The sequence below is a fragment of the Python bivittatus genome, unplaced genomic scaffold (genome assembly GCF_059951505.1).
Source record: "Python bivittatus isolate LINGU-HERP-01145 unplaced genomic scaffold, Pbiv_v1 ctg000670_np1212, whole genome shotgun sequence".
Taxonomy (NCBI): domain Eukaryota; kingdom Metazoa; phylum Chordata; class Lepidosauria; order Squamata; family Pythonidae; genus Python; species Python bivittatus.
The window spans coordinates 7,918,837-7,937,796 of NW_028277094.1; the positions used below are offsets into that span (position 1 = coordinate 7,918,837).

The 18,960-nt window shown below is 41.4% G+C and overlaps 1 protein-coding gene across 2 annotated transcripts in view; it reads left to right on the top strand.

Annotated features, from left to right (window-relative positions):
* Nucleotides 1–18,960, top strand: part of IL1RAPL2 (interleukin 1 receptor accessory protein like 2) — a 359,966-nt gene that overhangs the window by 30,551 nt on the left and 310,455 nt on the right. Inside the window, exons 2-5 of one of the 2 annotated variants that reach the window (XM_088151668.1) lie at nt 6,835–6,918; nt 13,246–13,336; nt 14,814–14,907; nt 15,476–15,860. The gene's annotated coding sequence lies outside the window, so the exon portion shown is untranslated. The remainder of the gene's footprint in view (nt 1–6,834; nt 6,919–13,245; nt 13,337–14,813; nt 14,908–15,475; nt 15,861–18,960) is intronic. The other variant, XM_088151669.1, reaches the window with a different exon arrangement.

The window sequence follows — 18,960 nt, forward strand, 5'->3', positions numbered from 1 at the left end:
AGCAAGGAACTTCCACATCGTAACTTAGATTGCTGTCACAGTGTGGGTCTTGCTGAGAATTATCCCAAGCAAGCAAAAAATTAAGTGCTTATCTGAGGAATAATGAAAATAAATTTTCAATAAAGAGACATTTGGGATGAATCTGTTTAGAACAACTTATTTCCCAAGGTAGGAATTGCACCATTGGATCAAAAGTTACATTTGGTTTTTGATTGTTGGGCGTGGGCCTGCATTCCAAAGTTTGAAATCCAAGGCAAAACATTTAATTAAAATTGATTTAATGCAGGTGATATGATTGCTCCCCTTGTATTTACTATTTTCCCCCTTCTTTTACATTCAGGTTGACAATTTGTTGGCAACTTCTGTTAGGTTAGCAGCTGTGGACAAATTTTAATCATGAGTTTTACTGGTTTGGAAATATTTAGATTGTGTTCCCCTTCTCTCGGTAAAAATGGGAACTTGGCAAAGGCTGGTAAGAACATCCTACTGTTGTTTTTCTTTTTGAAATGTTGGGACCTAGTTCTAAGGCTTTGTTGAAACAGGATTCTTCATCAGGACAATTAAGGACTGAGCAGCTTAGTTAATGTGATTAGATTTTTGTGTCTTAGTCGGTTGTGTGAACCCAGCCAGGTTGGTCAGTTTATGGTTCAGGGTTTTGTGGATTAATACAGTAACCAGATTACCTGTAGTATTTGAATGTATCATTGGCTGTATCAGTCCATAGATGACAGCATGAACTGAGTTGAGTTCCTATCACATATACTTCTTACTGATCATTATAGGATATTGTGCTCTGGATTGTTACCTGGCTTCATCACTGGAATTGTTGAGATTGATTGTTTCCTTCATAAGTTAGTCTTCCACTCATATTTTAGGAGAAAGGAAGCTACGTCATCCATAAAATCTGTGGCAGGAATTCCTGGAGAGTCCAGTGGAAGTGCTGAATTCCACTTTCTTGCCCCAAAATGTAGAGGGAAGAGGGAATGGCTTTGAGGGACAGAAGGAAGAGCCGCTGCCAAGGCAACGGTCAGATAAGAGGGACCTGAGTCCAGGCCAAGAATGTAATGTGAGAAAATGTCTCAGATAAGCCCCTCCCTAGTTCACATGAAGATAAAGGGAGGGAAGGGGAAGCGCATTCAGACTTGTACAATTCTGTTACTACTGCATAACTTTACAATAAAAGTAGTCCTGACCTACCTGGCATTGGTTTCCTAGTCTGATCTACCGTGAAGGGCTGACCCAAAAAGAGATAAGAAATCCTGTTGTACATGAGTTTCCAAACATTGCATTCAGCCCCAGCAGTATAGAAGCTTCTTTCCACTATGCAGACCTCTTTCAGACGTGACTTTTCAAAGTGACTTCCAGCATTTCAAAGCTTCCATAGAGAGTCATTTTTTTTCCAGATGACTTACTTTGGAAAGTAACATTTGTGACGTTTGTTAAGAGTTCCAGTTTTGAACACGAAAATTAGCTGTACACAGCCAGATTTTGCACGATTGCATGCTGGTGTTGGGGCCAAGGGGAGGCAGGAAGAGCGTGAAATCCTTTGGACGATATAATCATTGGAAATAAATACCTTCTGTGATATGTGCACCAGAATCATGATGCTGAAATTCAGGATCCTTCAGAGGCTTTTAATGTACAATCCGTTTCCATTGCAAACAAGGAAAACTGACTCTCACTTTGATATTAAACCAACAGGTTTTTGGGGTGTGTGTGTGATATGCCTTAAGAACTCCATAGGGACTAACAGTTTTTCCATCCCACATTTTTGCTCTTAGTCTGTTCTCTACCCCCGGTTCTTCTTTTGGCAACCATTGCTTCAGGATGAATTCCTTCAAGATTAACTGCAATTTCCCAAAGACTGGGCTGATTCCGAAGCTTTATGGCCCATTTCACAATGCCTTGTAAATCAGATATTGCTTCATTTTTAATTATGCCAACTGGCAAGGCTGCTACCTCAGGCTAAGTGTTGGAATAACTTGATCATAGAATAATTGTTTTAATGGCTATTAGGGTTTCTCCATTATTAAACTTGATGCGGTTATGAACAGAGCAACTGCTCATTTCTGGAATGTCGTTAGGCCTCTTGCTCAGGTATTTCACATATTAATATGACTTCTGGTCAGCAGAAGAGGAAACCTGGAAAGATAGCAATTGTGTATATCCACGCACACGCTAGACACATGAGAAAGAAGGAGAATCTGGGCAGAATTGAATAGCTACCTAAATGCCTTGATCAGGTAGCAAAATTTTCCTCTCCTCAAATAATGGAAAATAATGGGGGAAAGTGTTAGATGTAGCACAAGATAAAAAAACATTTCCAGCTCAACACCTGCTGATTACATGAACACACCCAGGGTGTGCAGCAAAGCAGGACAAGGTATGTCAAGCCCTACTCTGCAGGATGTCACTGCACAAGCCCCTCTCTTATGTGGCTGCCTCATAACGCTGTTCCAGGTGGAGTTTGTGTAGTGATGTCACTGAATAGCATTTTCAGATGCTAGGAAAACACAACTGGTACCTTGCTTGCTGGCAAAAAAAGCTTGTTTTCTGCCAGTAATCACCCATTACTGCTTGAGAGCTGATTGGTTGCTGCCTATTGATGATAGCCTGTTTTTCCCCACAAGGAATAATTACTGTAAAGTCCATCTGTCTGTCCTTCCTTCTCCCCTCCCCTCCCCCTCCCTCCCTCCCTCCCTCCCTTATTTTACTTCCAATTCTAACCTGTAACCCTGGGATTTACAAGTGGATTTTCATCTAGTACTATTAAGGACTGATTAGGTTTTTCAAGATTAACCAAGATTGGTCAGATAGTCCATCCTTCTGGAGCACATATGCCAGTTACACATCCTGTTTCACAGGATGAGGCCTTGAGTGGCCTGCTAGAAATTACATGCCAAAACGTCAGCAGGACCACTGTGAAAAAGCACTTCAAGCTTGGGCAAAAACTAAATTAAAATTAAATCCATTCAGTAGAATGCATATGCCTGCTCTCCATGGGCTTAATACATTTTCCATTCTGTCTCATTAAAAGTTATAATTTAGTCCCAACTTTCATAAGAATTCAAAGCATTTGGGGATTATTGATTACCCTGGGTTTTATGTCACACATCTGAGCTATATTTATATGAAGACGCAAGCTTTTTAGCCTTAAATTAAGGCTAAAAATTAAGATTTGTGTACTTGGTCTAGGCATCCATGTATTCTTCCACCTCTTTCTCTAACTTTCTGGCCTTTTTCTTTTGTACTGAACTTAGAGACAGGATTAACAGGAACCAAAGAGGAATGGCAGGAGAATAAATTACAGTGTGTTATTGAGGTAGCAGTTAGGACTGACACTGAAAGTAGCATTCTAAAAAGAAGAAAGCAATAGGAGTGGCCTTGGGTGTCAAGAAGAACAAAAGACCTCAGAGAAGAGAATGGGGAAGTTTAAAGCAAAAGGTCTCCATATTTGGGTGAATTTAATGGAGTATGACTTGCTAAGCAGAGATGCTGGGAAGACCTTGGAACAAGATAGAGCAGCATATATTAAGTGAATCTACAGGACAGAGGTCTGGTAGTAACTGAAGCTGAAGGAGCATCTCAGTTGATGATAAAAAATGACTGACACGTTCCTCTGATGCAAAATCTGGCTGTATTTGCAACAAATGGGCAGGACATTATGGGAAAATGTTTGCTGGAGCCACAAAGAGCGATGGTAGACAAGTGGAAGGCTTATAGTTCAGGGGTCCATTACTCAGAGTTTAAAAATGGGAACATTTTTTGGGATGAAATGGAAAAAAAGACTGTTGGCACTGAGAAAACAACTTTGGGAAGGGCAGGAAAAGTTTACTTCCATGCATAAAGGTGATTGAAACATTTTGGATTGGGCCAAAATAAGTTAAAAAACCAGGACTGGGACATGATATACAATTTACCTATTTATACAGTAATTTGTAAAAGACTCACAAGAGTCTCTGGGTTGTACAGTTATAAAAACTTTCATTTGTCCCCAACGTTATGTTTGCTGGAAAAAGTTGAAAACTGCTTTTCTGGAGGGCTTTGGGGGCATTACATCAGGTATTGTGGGGTCTTCAGTGTATTGCATATTTTGGGGTATTCCTAAGTTCTTCGTCATTTTGAGCCACCAAGAGTCTGTTTTGATTGTGATGGTCTATACCTCTGATAAATGAATAAATAAAAAACCATAACAGCAAGTTCAAAATCACAGTTAAGATCTTACTACTGCAATCTACTTAATTGGAGTTCTTCGTAGGAAAGGTCCTAAGAAGAGCACTGTTTTTACAGCTTTCCTAAATGTTAATTGAGTGGGGAGCAATTGTGAGCTAAGTTACTCCTGAGAGAGGGGGCTGCTGTTGAGGCCAGCCAGCCTCCAGGTCCCTGTTCCTTATCTTTTGGGGGTGAGTCTCTTCAGTGGTCTCTCCTGGCTGTACATTCTGAGTGGCCAAATTCCACATAGAGCAGATGGTCCTGAAGATAGTCTTGGACAAAGAATAGGGCTACTGTCCAGCCATCCATTTCGCCCTACCAAAGCCAATTGGATTGCCTGCTGACTCTTGCAATGTGAAGAGACAGGAGGCATTGTTATCTTCTGGCATCAGCTGCCTGGGGCCATGGCCTCCCTCTTCCCAGGGGTAGGGCCAGGTCCATAGAACAACCATACCCAAAGTACTTCCCATAAAAGTGATGGAACCAACATTCTTGCAGCAGAGCTGGCACAGATAATGTTTTGGGGTTTTGCCCCGCAGTTGTAGCTCAAAGTAGAGATGGCTAAGTAAAAAATTATGGCTATAGTTATGCTATGTCTTCCATTTGACCCTGCAGGGTTGGCACATTCTGGGTTCCTTTGATTAAACAGTGTCATCTGTTGGGACTTCAGAAGCACGCTGTCAGCCTTGTGAGGTGGTCCAGATAAGAAGCACACCCAGAAGTACTAGCTCTAACTTTACTGTAAGGTTACATTAACAGAATCTTGCGAGTCTGAAAGTACACCTCTCCCCCTTTGCCTTTACAGTCCAAGAAACAAGGAAGGGCCCCTTCTGAGATGTTTGCCATGTCCACATTCCTTCTGTGGGCTAAGCTGCCTTTTATTGACCATTCCCCTGGCTGTGACTCTTCTTCCTGTCTCCCAAGGTCATTCCCATATACCATTACACGAGCCTTCTCTGTGGCAGTGCCTGCCCTCTGAACAGAATTCCCCCCAAGATCTGATGGCCCCCACTCTGCTGCTTTTCAGAAGAGCCATGAAGACCTGGTTCTTTACCCAGGCCTTTGGCAAAGGAGAGAGAGACCCCCTTTCATTTGCCATTTTTATCTTTGTCTTTTATTGATGTTAGTGTAATTTTTTAAATTGTTCTGAGCCACTCAGAACACTGCAAACTTGGGCAGCTTCCAAGTTTAAGTGGTGGTGGTGGTGGTGGTGATGATGATGATGATGATGATAATATAATAATAATACATTGAACGATTTTCAGTAAAGGTGTTGTAAATTTTGACAGACAGACTCTGGAGACTAGAAACTAATTTTAATCATAGAACACTTTACCCTGGAAACATGCTGCATTTGAACTGAAGAAGCTCCTTGAATCTCACCAATATATGTGTGAGTGTGTTTTTAATTTGAGTTTTAAAAGGAGTAGCACTGGGAAGTTTAATTTCCTTTTGTTCATGAAAAATGTAAAAGCTTTTGACTGCACCGGTAATGAAGTGATGAGTGTCAGGAAGCGCATAAAAAAAGATTTTTAGGACATGGGCAGAACTGACTTGGCATCTGCTACAATTATTTAGTGGCTGGTAAGGATATTTGGCATAATGCCATGACAAAAATAGGTTTACATTGAGAGGATACGGCCCAGAATCTCAGAGGAGAAATTATTCTTTTTGTTTAACAACAGTGCATTGAAGAAGACAGAATAAAAATTTGGAAAAACTCCTTGACGGGTTACATAGCACATCTAGAGCAAGGGTGGGCAATCTGTTGGTAGCAAAAGGCTACATTGAAAACTCTTAGGGAGTTGAGAGCAATGCTTAAACCTTGAAAGGGAAAATCTGATGTTGTATTCCCACTGCTCCTTTCTTGCTAGGCTCAATGAAACCTCAGCCTTGGAAAGACTCCAAAAGGTAGCACAAGAGGAGTGCTTGATTCAAAGAATCTTAAATCCAGAATTATTCTGTTTTTTTCCTCTGATCGCAAGAAAAGGAAATGGTGTTTTTTAAAATAAAAAATAGAAGGGAAAAAGGCTGTTCTTGCTGAACAAGCCCTTGTGGAATTTAGTCCTATGTGTTTAGCAGAAGTCTCCAATACTGGTGTCTCTGAATACCCCAGGCAAATAGCTTTGTAAAGCTCTAAGCCAAAAACTCACTCACTAGGGAACAATCCCCAATGAGAATCTGAATACAGTACCTTGGGACCACACTCTTGAGCTGAAATGGTATACAGGATTTCTTGGCAATCCTTTCCATTTCTGCTCAGCACGATTTCATTCTGAGGAAATGTATGGAGAATTCTGATTTATGTTTGAACTCTTGGGTTTCAGTGTGCAGCCAGGCAGCCATGTGTTAGACAGTCTAGGCTCAGCTGGTTGGTAAGGTTTAGAAAGGACCTCTGAACAGAGAGACATTTCCTTACACAACTGCTTGTGATTGAGGTCAGCTCAACCGCAGAGCATATGTTTTCATACTGGGATTTAGTTTTCAAAACCTCTGGTGCGGTCAGTAGAGCAGCCACGGAGATGTTCATCCAAGAACCCAGAGACTTGCAAGGAATTGGCTGACATGATTGGGTGAGATAGTCTGACTTGTTCTAACATGACTTTATTTATTGCTTCAAAGGGCTGCATGTCCATTGCTTTGGAAGAAAGATGTTGCATTTCCATGTTTCATGTGAGGATCACCAGTTTCCACATCCTTGTCCTGGTAAGAAATCTTGTATTGGATATGGATGTTATTATGCCTTTATGGAATTCATCAGCATTAGATGACAAGGTGTTGTTGTACAAATACAGGTACATTGATGGAAATGTCTTGTTCCAGTACTTGCTAGAAAAAAAGCCACTTCCTTCGTTCTGTTGAAAAACAAAGTGGATATCAAAAGAAATGACATGGGTGTGATCCTTTAAGCATATATAAAATGACACAGAGAATTGTTTGAATTTTAATATCTACCCAATATCTCTTTGTTATCTTTTGGTGCAAGCTGGAAAGGAGAAAAAAATATTGTAGCTTTAGGGTTGCCTTTTAATATAGACAGTTCTGGTGCTGGATATTTCCATCTTCAGGGATTTCATCTATGCATATGTTTTAGTCGGCCCCCCACTGTATCATAGGCTTACTGGTTCAAAAGCCAGATAGATCTGGATTAGATAAATGCTTCAGTAACAAACTACAGAAAGACTCAAATGCTATATGGTAATATAAAAGCAATTTAGCCACCAAAGAAAATCAAATGACCGTGTGTGTGTGTGTGTGTGTGTGTGATCTGCATCCATCTCTTTAAATACTGTTGGAGCTATAGTCTGAATTCCCATACTTTGAGAAAATCCCTTCCTGTTTATAATCTGAAGTGAAAACTCTCTGTTTGGGAATCTGTTAGTCATAGACCTTGATCCTTTTCACTGCCAGGCGTCTTGCATGTTGTTTTTCCCAATAACAGATGAGAACCATCAATAAGACCACGTTTTGGGGTCACATAGCAGCAAGAACAGTTGATTTAATCAAAGCAAAAGGATTGTTCTGTCTCCTAGACAATAGGTAGATTTATCTTTGAGATGCACTCATTGAAAAAATTTTAAAACCACAAAGTGGGGTAATATTCCAAATTAAAAGTTAATATGTAAAATCACTCATTTAATACACACACATACACATGCACAACCTAAACAGTAAATAGTACAATTGAATCTAAAATGTATGTGTATCTGATAGTCTAATTGTCTATCTACACGTACATACGTGGCATAGAGGGAAGAGGGCCTTGAAGGACAGGCGGAAGAGTTGCTACCAAGGCAACAGTCAAATAAAGGAGGGTTGAGTCTGGGGCAGGAATGTAAAGTGAGTAAACATCTTAGACAAGCTCCTCCCTAGTTCTCATGAAGATAAAAGCCGGGGGGCAGGGTGCATTCAGATTTGCAAAATTCTATTACTATAGCTTTTCAATAAATTAGTATTGACCTACATGACATTGGTTTCCTAGTCTGGCCCACTTTGAATGGCTAACACATACACACACGTAGAGAATTGAAATTAGTTCCCTAGATTTGGTAAATTGAGTAGGAGAACCTTCAGGCATCTCCTCTGATAAAAGTTTTACATTTCTTTACATCCTTTGCCTCTCAAGATCTCCTCTGAAAGGCTGAGAAATCCATGGGCATAATTGTGGAAGTTGCAGGATAAATAAAAGAATGGAGGAGACCTGTGATTGTCATCCTACACCCTTTTGGCAGTGAGGATGCCCTTGCCTTGGTGTTTTAAAAAAATGTTACACAACTAGGATAAAGTAGTGATGGGGAAGCACGAAAATACTAAATTGTGTATATATGAAATAGAATGCAATAAATACGGTACAGTTAGTAGGACTGATGTTCATGCATTTCATAGTTTCTCCCTTCTGTCACGTTCAAAATTATTGTTCATCAGCAATTTTTCGGAGGAATGCTGATGGTCTCAAGCTAGGTTGTTCACCTCTGCTTTGGGATGTAGCATTACAATTTTCAACAGTTAACTTTTAAGAGAATGTAGCTAAAAGTATTGCTCTCCTCTATTTAATCATTTCCAAATTATAATTTAGTGGCAACTTTGTGGAAGGACATCCTAGGCTTTCAGAGTCTACCCGTGTATCTCCTAAAGCAAACATTTTGGAAATCAAAGGAGTTAAAAAAAAATAAATTAGCTGCCTGCATTTCTTTTGAGTAGTGTTAATTGGAAATGGGACTGTTTTTATGACAAAAGGCTTGCTTTCTTCAAATGCTCCTTACCATGTCTTCATCCTTCCACCAGAGGAGAAATCAATACTAGCAAATTGACATCTATTCAGCACAATGCCTCTGCAAACCTTTCTGGTATTAATGTTGGTTGCATGGCAGGGCTGTGTCATTAAGAGGCAGGAATCTGGAGGACCAAAACTTTATTGGAAAAGACATCAGTTTTTCTGAAAGATGCTACGGACCAATGCCTATTTTATTATCTTTTCTGCATCATGCAAAGCTCTTTTAATTGCCCTGGGCAACACCTTCAGACTCTTGAACACTAGGGTTTAAAAGCTGTTTTGACCTGCTGTTTTTAATTTTTATCTATTTTAATTGCATTGTGTTTTTAACTTTAGCCTGTGCACTATCTATCTGGGTAAATTTTACTGGAATGAAATAAACATCCCATAAACTTAAATCTTTGCACAGCTGTTCGTAGCTATATTTAAGACTGTGGTTTTTTTTTTAAAGGATGATATTAGAAGCTTAGTTTTTCGTTCTTCAAATTCTTCATGTTGTCCTGAAATAACTAACAATGGGTGTAAAAGTGAGTGGAGGAAAAGCAATACTTGGCTGGGTTTAATCAATCTGTTAAGCTATAAAGTATATTTACACATTGCAGTGGCTGGGTTTGGACAAAATGCTAAGCTGAAATGGAACATAGTACACTGATTGGGCTCACCCATCACATTAACCATCCTTAACCATGGCTTACTGAATAAAGCGCAATTGGCTGGATTCACAAGCAAGCTGCACAACATGGTTTACAAACAACAGTGGGTGGAACTGCATGACATACATAGTCCTAAACTACAGTTTACATTTAAAGGTGTTTGTGGTTTGCACTCAGTAAGTTGCATGAGCCCCAAGCTTGGTGTGGTGAACCTAATCACAGCTGGGGTTCAGATAATACAGTCTGCTGCCACTCTGGAGTAAACAATTGCCCCATAACTGCTCAAATGAGGAGTTAGTGGCTGGAAGGTTGCCCCTAGAAGATTCCTAGAACAACCCTGTTTTGTGAGACCTCTCCAGGATTTCATATTGAGAGGCGGTTTGAGTTGAGTTTGCACCACATGGCTCACCAGGAGAGGTTGCATTAGACCTATCCTACCAAGGGAGTGTTTGGGTTTAAAATTAACCCCTTTTCACACCTTTGCTGGGTGGGTTATGATACCTTAACCCTGGCTATAACCCTGTTAAATGCTTTGAGTGCCATTGAGTTGGGAGTTCCTTTGGAGGTGATGTAACTCATCTACCTGCTCAGTTCCAGACAGTTCAGGTTAAATATCTGGAGTGAAGCTATGTTCCCTGGGGGAACCATTCCTTTGTTGCTATTTAAATTATTTCAGTAACCTAATGACTTTATATTTCACTCCTGCCCTCCCCCGCCCCTGATAACCCAAATTTATCCTGGACAAATTCCTCTTAAACTAACCCATCTATGTACATTTGGTAAATTTCATTTTGAAATGAACTAAAGGTGATGGCCCAATATGAAGAAGTCAAATTAAGTGACCTTTTTTAAAAAAAATCCAATTGGTGGAGTAAAGCCTCTCTCTTTATGAATAATGTAGCTGCCTCTTGACTGCAAAGTATAATCGTAGGTTTTTTTTTTAAGTTATTAGAAAAAATTTAAAGGTTACCTAATGGCAGTGTTTTATCTGGTCATTTAAAACGAATGCATAAATCAAAGGTATCATTAAATATAATTTCATTTTACTGTATATTTCAAAGTCCAGAGGATGTTCTAGGCTGATACCCCTAATCTCTTAATTCAGCTAAAAAAAGGGTGACTTTTAATAAGTGATTTGATAAATAATGTAAAGCAAGTTACATTTAAACCATAAATATGCTAGAAGGAGAGAGCATTGAGCTGAATGTCAAAGATGTGTACCTGGTTGGTAAAACTGCAACATTTTTGCTTTCTTTTTATAGTTGGCAATAAAGTGATAGCCAACTCACATGGCCTTCTAATTAGTTGAAAGATTTATAAAGATATCGAAAATTGGCTGTTCTGTTGATTTTTCCCATTCAGCTTTGTTCTAAAGTTCCATCATCGTTCATCTGTTGCATGTAAGAGAATGTTTCTGAGATCACAGAGATAACATTCCTGGATTTTCTCAAGTTTTCATTAATAAGTTTATTTTTTAGAAGTGCTTCAGCTTGATTTTGAGTGATGGGCCCACCTGTTCAGCAAGATATTTTCTGGTAGCAAACAAATAGGAGCATGACAATATAAGCATATGATTTCACATTAAAATGTAAAATCCATAAGAAATGTACATGGCTGTGAGATCATATCATCATAAAGTTTTTGAGACTGAGGAGTTATGCAAAGCAAGATCCTTTTCATTGCCAGTGTGCATAAAATAACATACTAGTCCACCATGTTTAGTTACTGCATATAAAAATAAAATCCACCAAAGATTTCATATTGTTTTATATCCACAACATGTCTTAACATATGTACTTGATACTCCCCCAGACAGAACTGGTGCACGGTTTGGGGGTCCTCTTGGACTCTCAGCTCTTGTTGAAAGAGCAGGTGTCAGCTGTGGCTGGGAGGGCCTTTGCACAAATCTATCTTGTGCATCAATTGCACCTTTTCCTGTTCACAGTTACTCACTCCCTGGTCACCTCTAGTTTTGACTGCTGCATTGTGTTCTACATGGGGCTGTGTCACAGGTTTTTTTTTTTTTAACTGTTGGAGTCCACACATCTTCAAGCTGCCAAGATTGAAAAATACTATACTATTACTGGTATGCATCAACATTTCTCTCTTAAGCCTGTTCTGCCTTAAGTCCCCTCTCTCTGAGATGTCTTCTTTTCCTGTTAATGGCCAACATGTAGAGCTCTTGCACCTTTTTTACACTATGTTTTGTCTTGCTGGGCCTCTGTACGTCTCTTCTTCTCTTTTGGACCTTCCACTCCTTCTGAAGGAAAAACGCCTTCTTTTGTTCATCTGTTGTACTCTGTTTGCTGGTGACTCCAGAGCCCCAAGACACATGTCTCCTCCGCTCTCCTCCCCACACCTGTGTCAAGGTTGCAGCTTTATTGGCACCTCTGCTGTGCTGACGCTGGAGAGAAGGTTCAGGTGGGAGGGAAAGAAGGTAGCACTGCAATGTTGCTCAAGCAGCCTGCTCGTCCACAGGCTGCCCCTGAAAACCACCTGGAAGCTGCAATTGGTCCAGAATGCAGTGGTGCAGGTAGTAATGTGTGCACCTGTGTAACATTTCCACTTTGTCAGCTGTATTGACTCTTATGCTTGGTCCATGAGAGCCATCAAGGTGGGCATGCTGTGAGTCCCTTTTATGAAAGAGTGTCATCTGGCAGGACCCAGAAGGTGTGGCTTCTCTGTCAAGTGCCTCCCCGTGGGACCAAATTCCTCTCAAGGTTAGGATGGCCTGGATCCTTCTATAAAGCCTTAAAAACATGGTTCTTCCCCTGGGCATTGGGGGAGAATGCAGGTTGAGCTTGTCTAGAATAAAAATCTCGATTGGGATATGTGTAGTGACCCTTGGTGAGTTCTATTATTTTTGTTATTTCTTCTGTTACTCTGTTCTCCTTTTCTTCTATTCCAGCTGTTTATTGTATTTTTGTTCCTTTAGCTCGTACAAATTGTAAGTTGCCCACAGTTGCTTTTTCCCAACTAGGTGGCCATATTAATCTAACAAACAAATAAACAGGAGCTACTAATATAAATATTCAAACTACTACTGCTACCACCTAGTTCCCAAGCTATTCCACTTAGTGACTCAGTTCATACATTGCCATCCATTTATTGGGGTTTAGCTTGTACGCATCTAGCCGATTGTGATTTAGTCAACAAAACGTGCTTAAGCAAGTTGTGTGAACGTAGTCATTAGGTACTTCAATTTTGACCTAGCTTGTTATAGGAACCCAATCATTAAGGTCTGTAAACATTTATTTATTTACTTACTCCATTTATGTCCTGCTTACTTGAAAGCAGTTCAAGGTAGCTCACATACGCACAAATCTCTAAATCACTGAATAATGTAGAAGAATTAAAATGTATTTTATTTTATGTTGTGATTCAATAAAACATCATTCTACTGAGCCAGCCACAACTGGTTGGTTCTGTGCAGCGTGCGCAGCACCTGATGCCTAACTAGCATAATGTGTTAACCTTGTCAGCGTGTCCCTCCTTTGAAACAAAAGATTTCTCGCCTTGACTCTTGTGAGATTTGGTGACCTTGCACAATTGGAGCCCTCTTCCTTTTGAGAAAATTAAATGAGTGTTTGTGTCGTTTTTGCACAGATGCCATCTGGTGGAGTCACGTGCGGTCTGCATGTCTAAACCTGGCTTATGCTGTGGTCTTTTAAAGCTTTTGCCAATGAAATTAAAAAAGGTAAAGATTTATATAAGTTGAACTTGACTCCCAGTGATAGCATTCCAGGTAGTTGGGAAAGGGAGAGCTACGTTATGGAAGTATTTCCCCTTCTGGAATGGCCTTGTGATCTCCCAGCCTGGCCCGAGTTTGTTTGTTTATTATTTTTATTTATTTATTAAATTTTTCAACCGCCCATCTCCCCCCAATGGGGGAACTCTGGGTGATTCACAACAAACATTAAAAACATACAATATATAAATACATAAAACCTTAATTAAAAACATTACTAAAAAGGAGAAGGAGAGTCCAAGAGGATGAAAAACCTGAGGCTGAAGGCAGAAGGCCTCTATGGGGCCTGTTAGGGGCTTGTTAGGGGCTCCGCCATCCAAGTTCTGTACGTGTTCAGAAATTGTGGGGAATCGTCCTAGTGGAAAAGCACATAATCTCAGCTGGTTTGAGCAGCTCTGGATTAACCATTAAGCAAAATAAGCAGGTGCTTAGGGCACCAAGGGAAGGGGGCACCACAGTGTCCCCCCCCCACTATCATGACCTTAACTCTTTCACTGCCACACTCAACTTTAGTTGAATATACTCTTTCGGAGGGTGCTTCAAAATAGTTGTCAATACATTTTTGTATTTGCATTTTTCCCTTATAACAATTGTATTTTAAAAATGCATTAAAAAGTGTTGAAAACTTGCACTTTTTCTGTTGCCATAGTTATAAGTAAATAATTTGCTTCTATTGCTGACTGCCATTTAGTGTTAAATAAACATTTTTAAAAAGTTTATATTTAATATAATTGCGGAGTCCCACTTAGGGGATGGCCTGGAAGAAAACTGAATTTTTAATCCCTTAGTTCACCTTCACCATTTCTTGAATCTTAATGTCTTAATTTAATTTAATTGCTTAAAGTTAAGCAATGGAAAGGGTGGAGGGGCACCCCGCTTCACTCTCCCTGCCCAGGATAAGACGGAAGGGCAGGAAGAGGGCAGCTCAAGAGTGCTGAGGGCATCAGTTGGCCTTAATCTGGCCCTGGGTTTGAGGGAGAGATGAATCCGGCTTTGCTCATAAACACAAGCCCTAAACCTCCAAGGTGGGGCTCAGGGATTTTAAAATGATTGCCTTACAACTTTGCAAGATTTATAGGACCGACTTGGTGCCTTCAGTTCCCAAACTCAGGTGTACCCCCCTTTAAAACAGAACAAAGTAAATCTGGCCTCACACCTTGTAGGGGCTGCAAAAAGGAGATGGTGACTAGAATGGCTTTTCCACCTTGCAGGTTCTGATTGTCCAACTGCTTTCCGTTTAATTTTTTTTCAGATCGTCTTTATTGGTTTAATCATAAATTGTTTTAAAAAATAGGGTTTTTTTTTTCAATCGTTTGGGGATTTCTGTGTATTTTGTGGGCTACCCAGGATCTGGTGAACCAGGGCAGGATAGCATCTTGGTAAGTAATAGATAAATAAATGAGTGAGAAGTAAATCTCTCAATTAGCGCAAGGTATAGAAGTTGGACTGGAGGAAAACTCTGATCTCTGGCCACTAGGAGGCGCTACAGCGTCGCGCTCTTCCTGAGTCCCGCTGGAGAGGTAAGTAAACGAAAATGACATTTTATTATTATTATTATTTTTGCCTTGCGAACATAAGGGGCGGGTGGGGAGCAAGCTTTTAAAGAAACCCCGGAATCTCTGGGCAAGGCTCTTTGGACACCTTCGTTTTGCTCAGAGGAGCTCGACTCCAAAGCTGGAGGGAGAGAAGGGAAGGGCGGGGGGGGGGGAGCCTGGCTAACCGAGCAGCAGCGCAGCGCAGCACTTGCCCCGCTTCACTCTCCCTGCCCAAGATAAGGCGGGAGGGCAGGAAGAGGACAGCTCAAGAGTTTGCGAGAGCAGTTGGCAGAAGGGGGCATTCTTCTTGGGGCAGCGCTTGGGAATTAAGAAGCTGATGCTCTCGGAGAGAGAAGACCATTGGTTTTCTGGGAGCAACTTTTAAGCGTTTTGCAGGGGTGCAATCAAATTTACTGCAGGAATCCAGCCTTTGCCTGCCTGCCTGCCTTCCTTCCTCCCTTCCTCCCTCCCTTCCATTTCACTCTCTCTTTCTTTCACTTTTCCTTCCTTCCTTCTCTCCTCTCTCTTCCTCTCGTCCTTCCTTACTCAAAAGGAGTTGCTAAACTCCGGCTCCAAATGCCCAAGGAAAGTGACACAAGTTTCTGGATGTAACCTCCAGTCGCTCCCGAGGGGAGCTTGCTTGGGCGAAGAGGGAAGATGACAGAGAGCAAGCAGCCAATGCGTGAGAGAGACATGGTGCAACTTTGGTGCCCCTCCTGGATCTGCTGAGTCTAAGGTTGGCTTCCTTCCTGCTTTTGCCCATCCTTCTCCTGCCCAGCCGCTGAGAGAAACCTGCTTCCCCTCTTCCAGCCATCTCTCCGCAGACCTCGAAAGATGTGAGACCACGGTTTCTCCGAGGTGGCATTTGGGACGGCTCTCCTTCCTCCAGTGGATTCTTGCAAGCATGGAACGCCAGGACCTGTAAGCTCCAGGTGCAAGTAAGCCCATGTGTGAATGCGTGTTCATGGGTTGGATGTTTGGTTAGTTTGCTATGCAGGTGGCTGTTTCTCTTCAGCCCCTTCCCCTCCATGAGTCTCCCCTCTCCAATGCAAAGGGAAGCCCGCAAGACCTGGGAGCACCCCTCAGCTCAGGTTTGGGGGTTGGAGTCTAGATTGCCCTTCAGTAGAATAAGAAGAAACCCCTCAAAAAAACTGGGTAATTTTCACCACTCTTTGATGCAAATGAAACATTTATGCATCACTGCCGTTTTTAAAAAAGGGAGGGGTCATAAGGATCACCAGGGATTAAAATTATCTGTGAAATGGATTTAAACTGTAGTGTGCCGAGAATGCACAGAACGTTTTCTGTGGTGGCCGATAGCTGATACCACAATCTGACCCTCCCCTTACAGATCTTTGGCTTCAAGGAAGGCTGAATTACTTTTTTGGGGGCGGGGAGGGAAAGGTGAGCTCAATATCTGCACATGGTGCCCTTCCACAAATTTCCCGTGTTTGGAAAAGGGATGGAATGACTGTGATATCAAAGGTTTCGTTTAATCTCCCTGTAGTCTGGCCAGGTTTATGAACAAAATGATTGAAAGAGGCTTGACTTTTGAAGTTCACTTCCTAAACTCTTGATGGGACGTAGCTTTTGAAAGGCAGGGGAGCCCAGCCAGGGAAGAAAAGTTGGCCACCAATAGTTGAGGCTGATCATATCGGGAAGCTTTTGATGTTGGTACTTCTTTAGAAAGGCACCCTGTGTAGATACTTCAGGGTCTTCTCTCTCAATTCAGCCCTGTCACAAACCATTAGGTGCTATAGCTATTAAATCCAGGGGGCATTTTAAACCATGCGCCTTGTATTTTGTACGGCCCCCAATTCTGATCTTAAATTATGATTAAAAGCCTGAGAAACACCACTTCTCACCCACCCCTCCCTCTGCGTGGTGTTCCTCACCATCCTGTACCTATATTTAAGACATTTGGATCCGTTTGGATATATTTCCTACACATATTCAATCTTTCCTGCAGACACATTGTGAGGTTTTAAATGAAAAAGAAGGGAGCATTTCAAACCTGTTGTTTAGGGGAGGAAATCAATTAGATTTATTTTGCCATTAAAAAAAAATCATATTTAGCCCATGTCATTTTGAACAATATCTACCAGCTGTGGTCAACTCTTGGTCAAGTATGTGTGTCTTCACCACTTAACAGGAGCCTTTTCAGTGAAAAGCCACTTATTTCCATTTTTTCTTTTGACCCGGGATAGCAATAAAAGCAAACTGAACTAAACCCCTAACCCTTGAAGATTTTTGAGTTTCGTGCCTGCTACATTTTTTATCTGTTGGGAGACTCAATTCCCAGTGATCCTTTGGCTGCTGGTGAGATCAAATTGTCTCGGATCGTTTGGCCTTCCTTAGGATATAAAGTAAAGCTGCTTTACGTTGGAACTGTACTGGGGCTGAGGGTATCCCTCAGCAGTTCTCTGGTTCTGTATTGCAGACAGCCAGGATAAATGGAAGTTTGTCAACAGTGGAGTTAAGTAAGCTAGTCACTGGCCCTGTCGATGGATTTGTCAACCAGGAGATATAGGCAGGTGATTGATTTCTGCCCAGCCTTAGCTCCTTTGATTAGGAGCGTGCCTGGCGGCTGATGCTGGTGCTTTGAAAAAGACCGAGTGTAACTTTGGCGGGGAGTCCATCTGGGAGACAAGGCATCTGTGACATCTGGTGGAGCATCTGTGAAGCAGGATGCCTTGGGTGAAAGTTTCCAACTCCCCCCTGCAAAACATGCTCTGGTAGTCTTGATCAATGCGTAAGCTAGGTGAAAGAAGGGAGAGATTGGATTTTTCAGGGGGTGGAAAGGCTTTTAATGATGGTCTGTAGATGAAGTCACGATTGGCTAGGGTCAGAGGCTAATCTATAAATCCTGGCTTACAAACCAGAGTGGCTGAGTTCAAATGCTAGGCTAAGCCAAAACACCATTATGGATTAACCATGAATCTGATTAAAACCTTGAGAGTAAATCTCCCCAGCTTAACCTACATGGTAGGGTTGTTGAGAGAATGATCGGCTGCTTTAGGCACAACATGATTTTAAAAATCCCCAAATATATTTGGGTAGTGCCTAAGTCAGTTGGGCAGTAAGCCTATGGGATCGAACTGGGGAAGATGTGAGATCAACCCTTGTAAGTTGTCTCTAAAGATCATCAGTGGCATGGGGTCTATGATTTGCAGAAATCTGATCCTGTGTTTCAGACAGTGATCTCCTAAACTGGTTTCCATCAGTTAAAAAAAAAAAAAAGATGACCGTCAGGGACTGGACCATTAGATTGATGAAGGAAGAGGATGATGCTCAGAGATGACAGAAAAGAGATTCACTCTTCAAGGAGGCAGACTCTAAGGAGGCATTTGTCCCAAGTTTGGACCAGGCTGAGCTGACCTTGCAGGCATTTCTTGTAGACTCTCAGTAGGTCTAGAGTTGCCCTGATCTGGAACTATATCAGACCATAGTTCTGGGAGTAGGATCCTTGGCGACAATGAGAGTTGTAATCCTACCCATCTGGAAAGCACCAGGTTTAGGAAGGCCGAGTTAGAGGATTCCCTCCACCTTATTTCTGCCCTTCCAAGGTCAGGAAACAGTTACTGAACACCCTTCCTTCAGGGTGGGGGAAACCAGGGGCTCAGATTGATCTTCTCCTGACTGGATGTGATGCCTTGGAAACAGGATGTCAGTAGCCACTTGGTTGCAAGCAGAAGCACTGTGCTGAGCCATAAACCATTGTTTACTCAAATCAGTTTAATTAACTTGAAGGAGCCACTTAGATCTCCAATTAGGCATTTTAGCTGGAGGGGGAAAAGAATAGCAATACATATTCATCATGCCAGCCAGAAGCTTTTCTTTTAAATTGGGTTTGAATCGGCTTCCATTAGTCAATCTTTCGAAAAAGAGGTGGGGTTGGACAGTAGATATGTGAAACAACAGAGTGATATGTTTTCTTTTTAAAGGATAGAAGGTTATCCAATTGACATGAGCTTGTTTTTGAACCTCAGAATGAAAGGCAAAAGTTAGAATTAAAAAAAAAAAGCAGCAAAGAGAAAA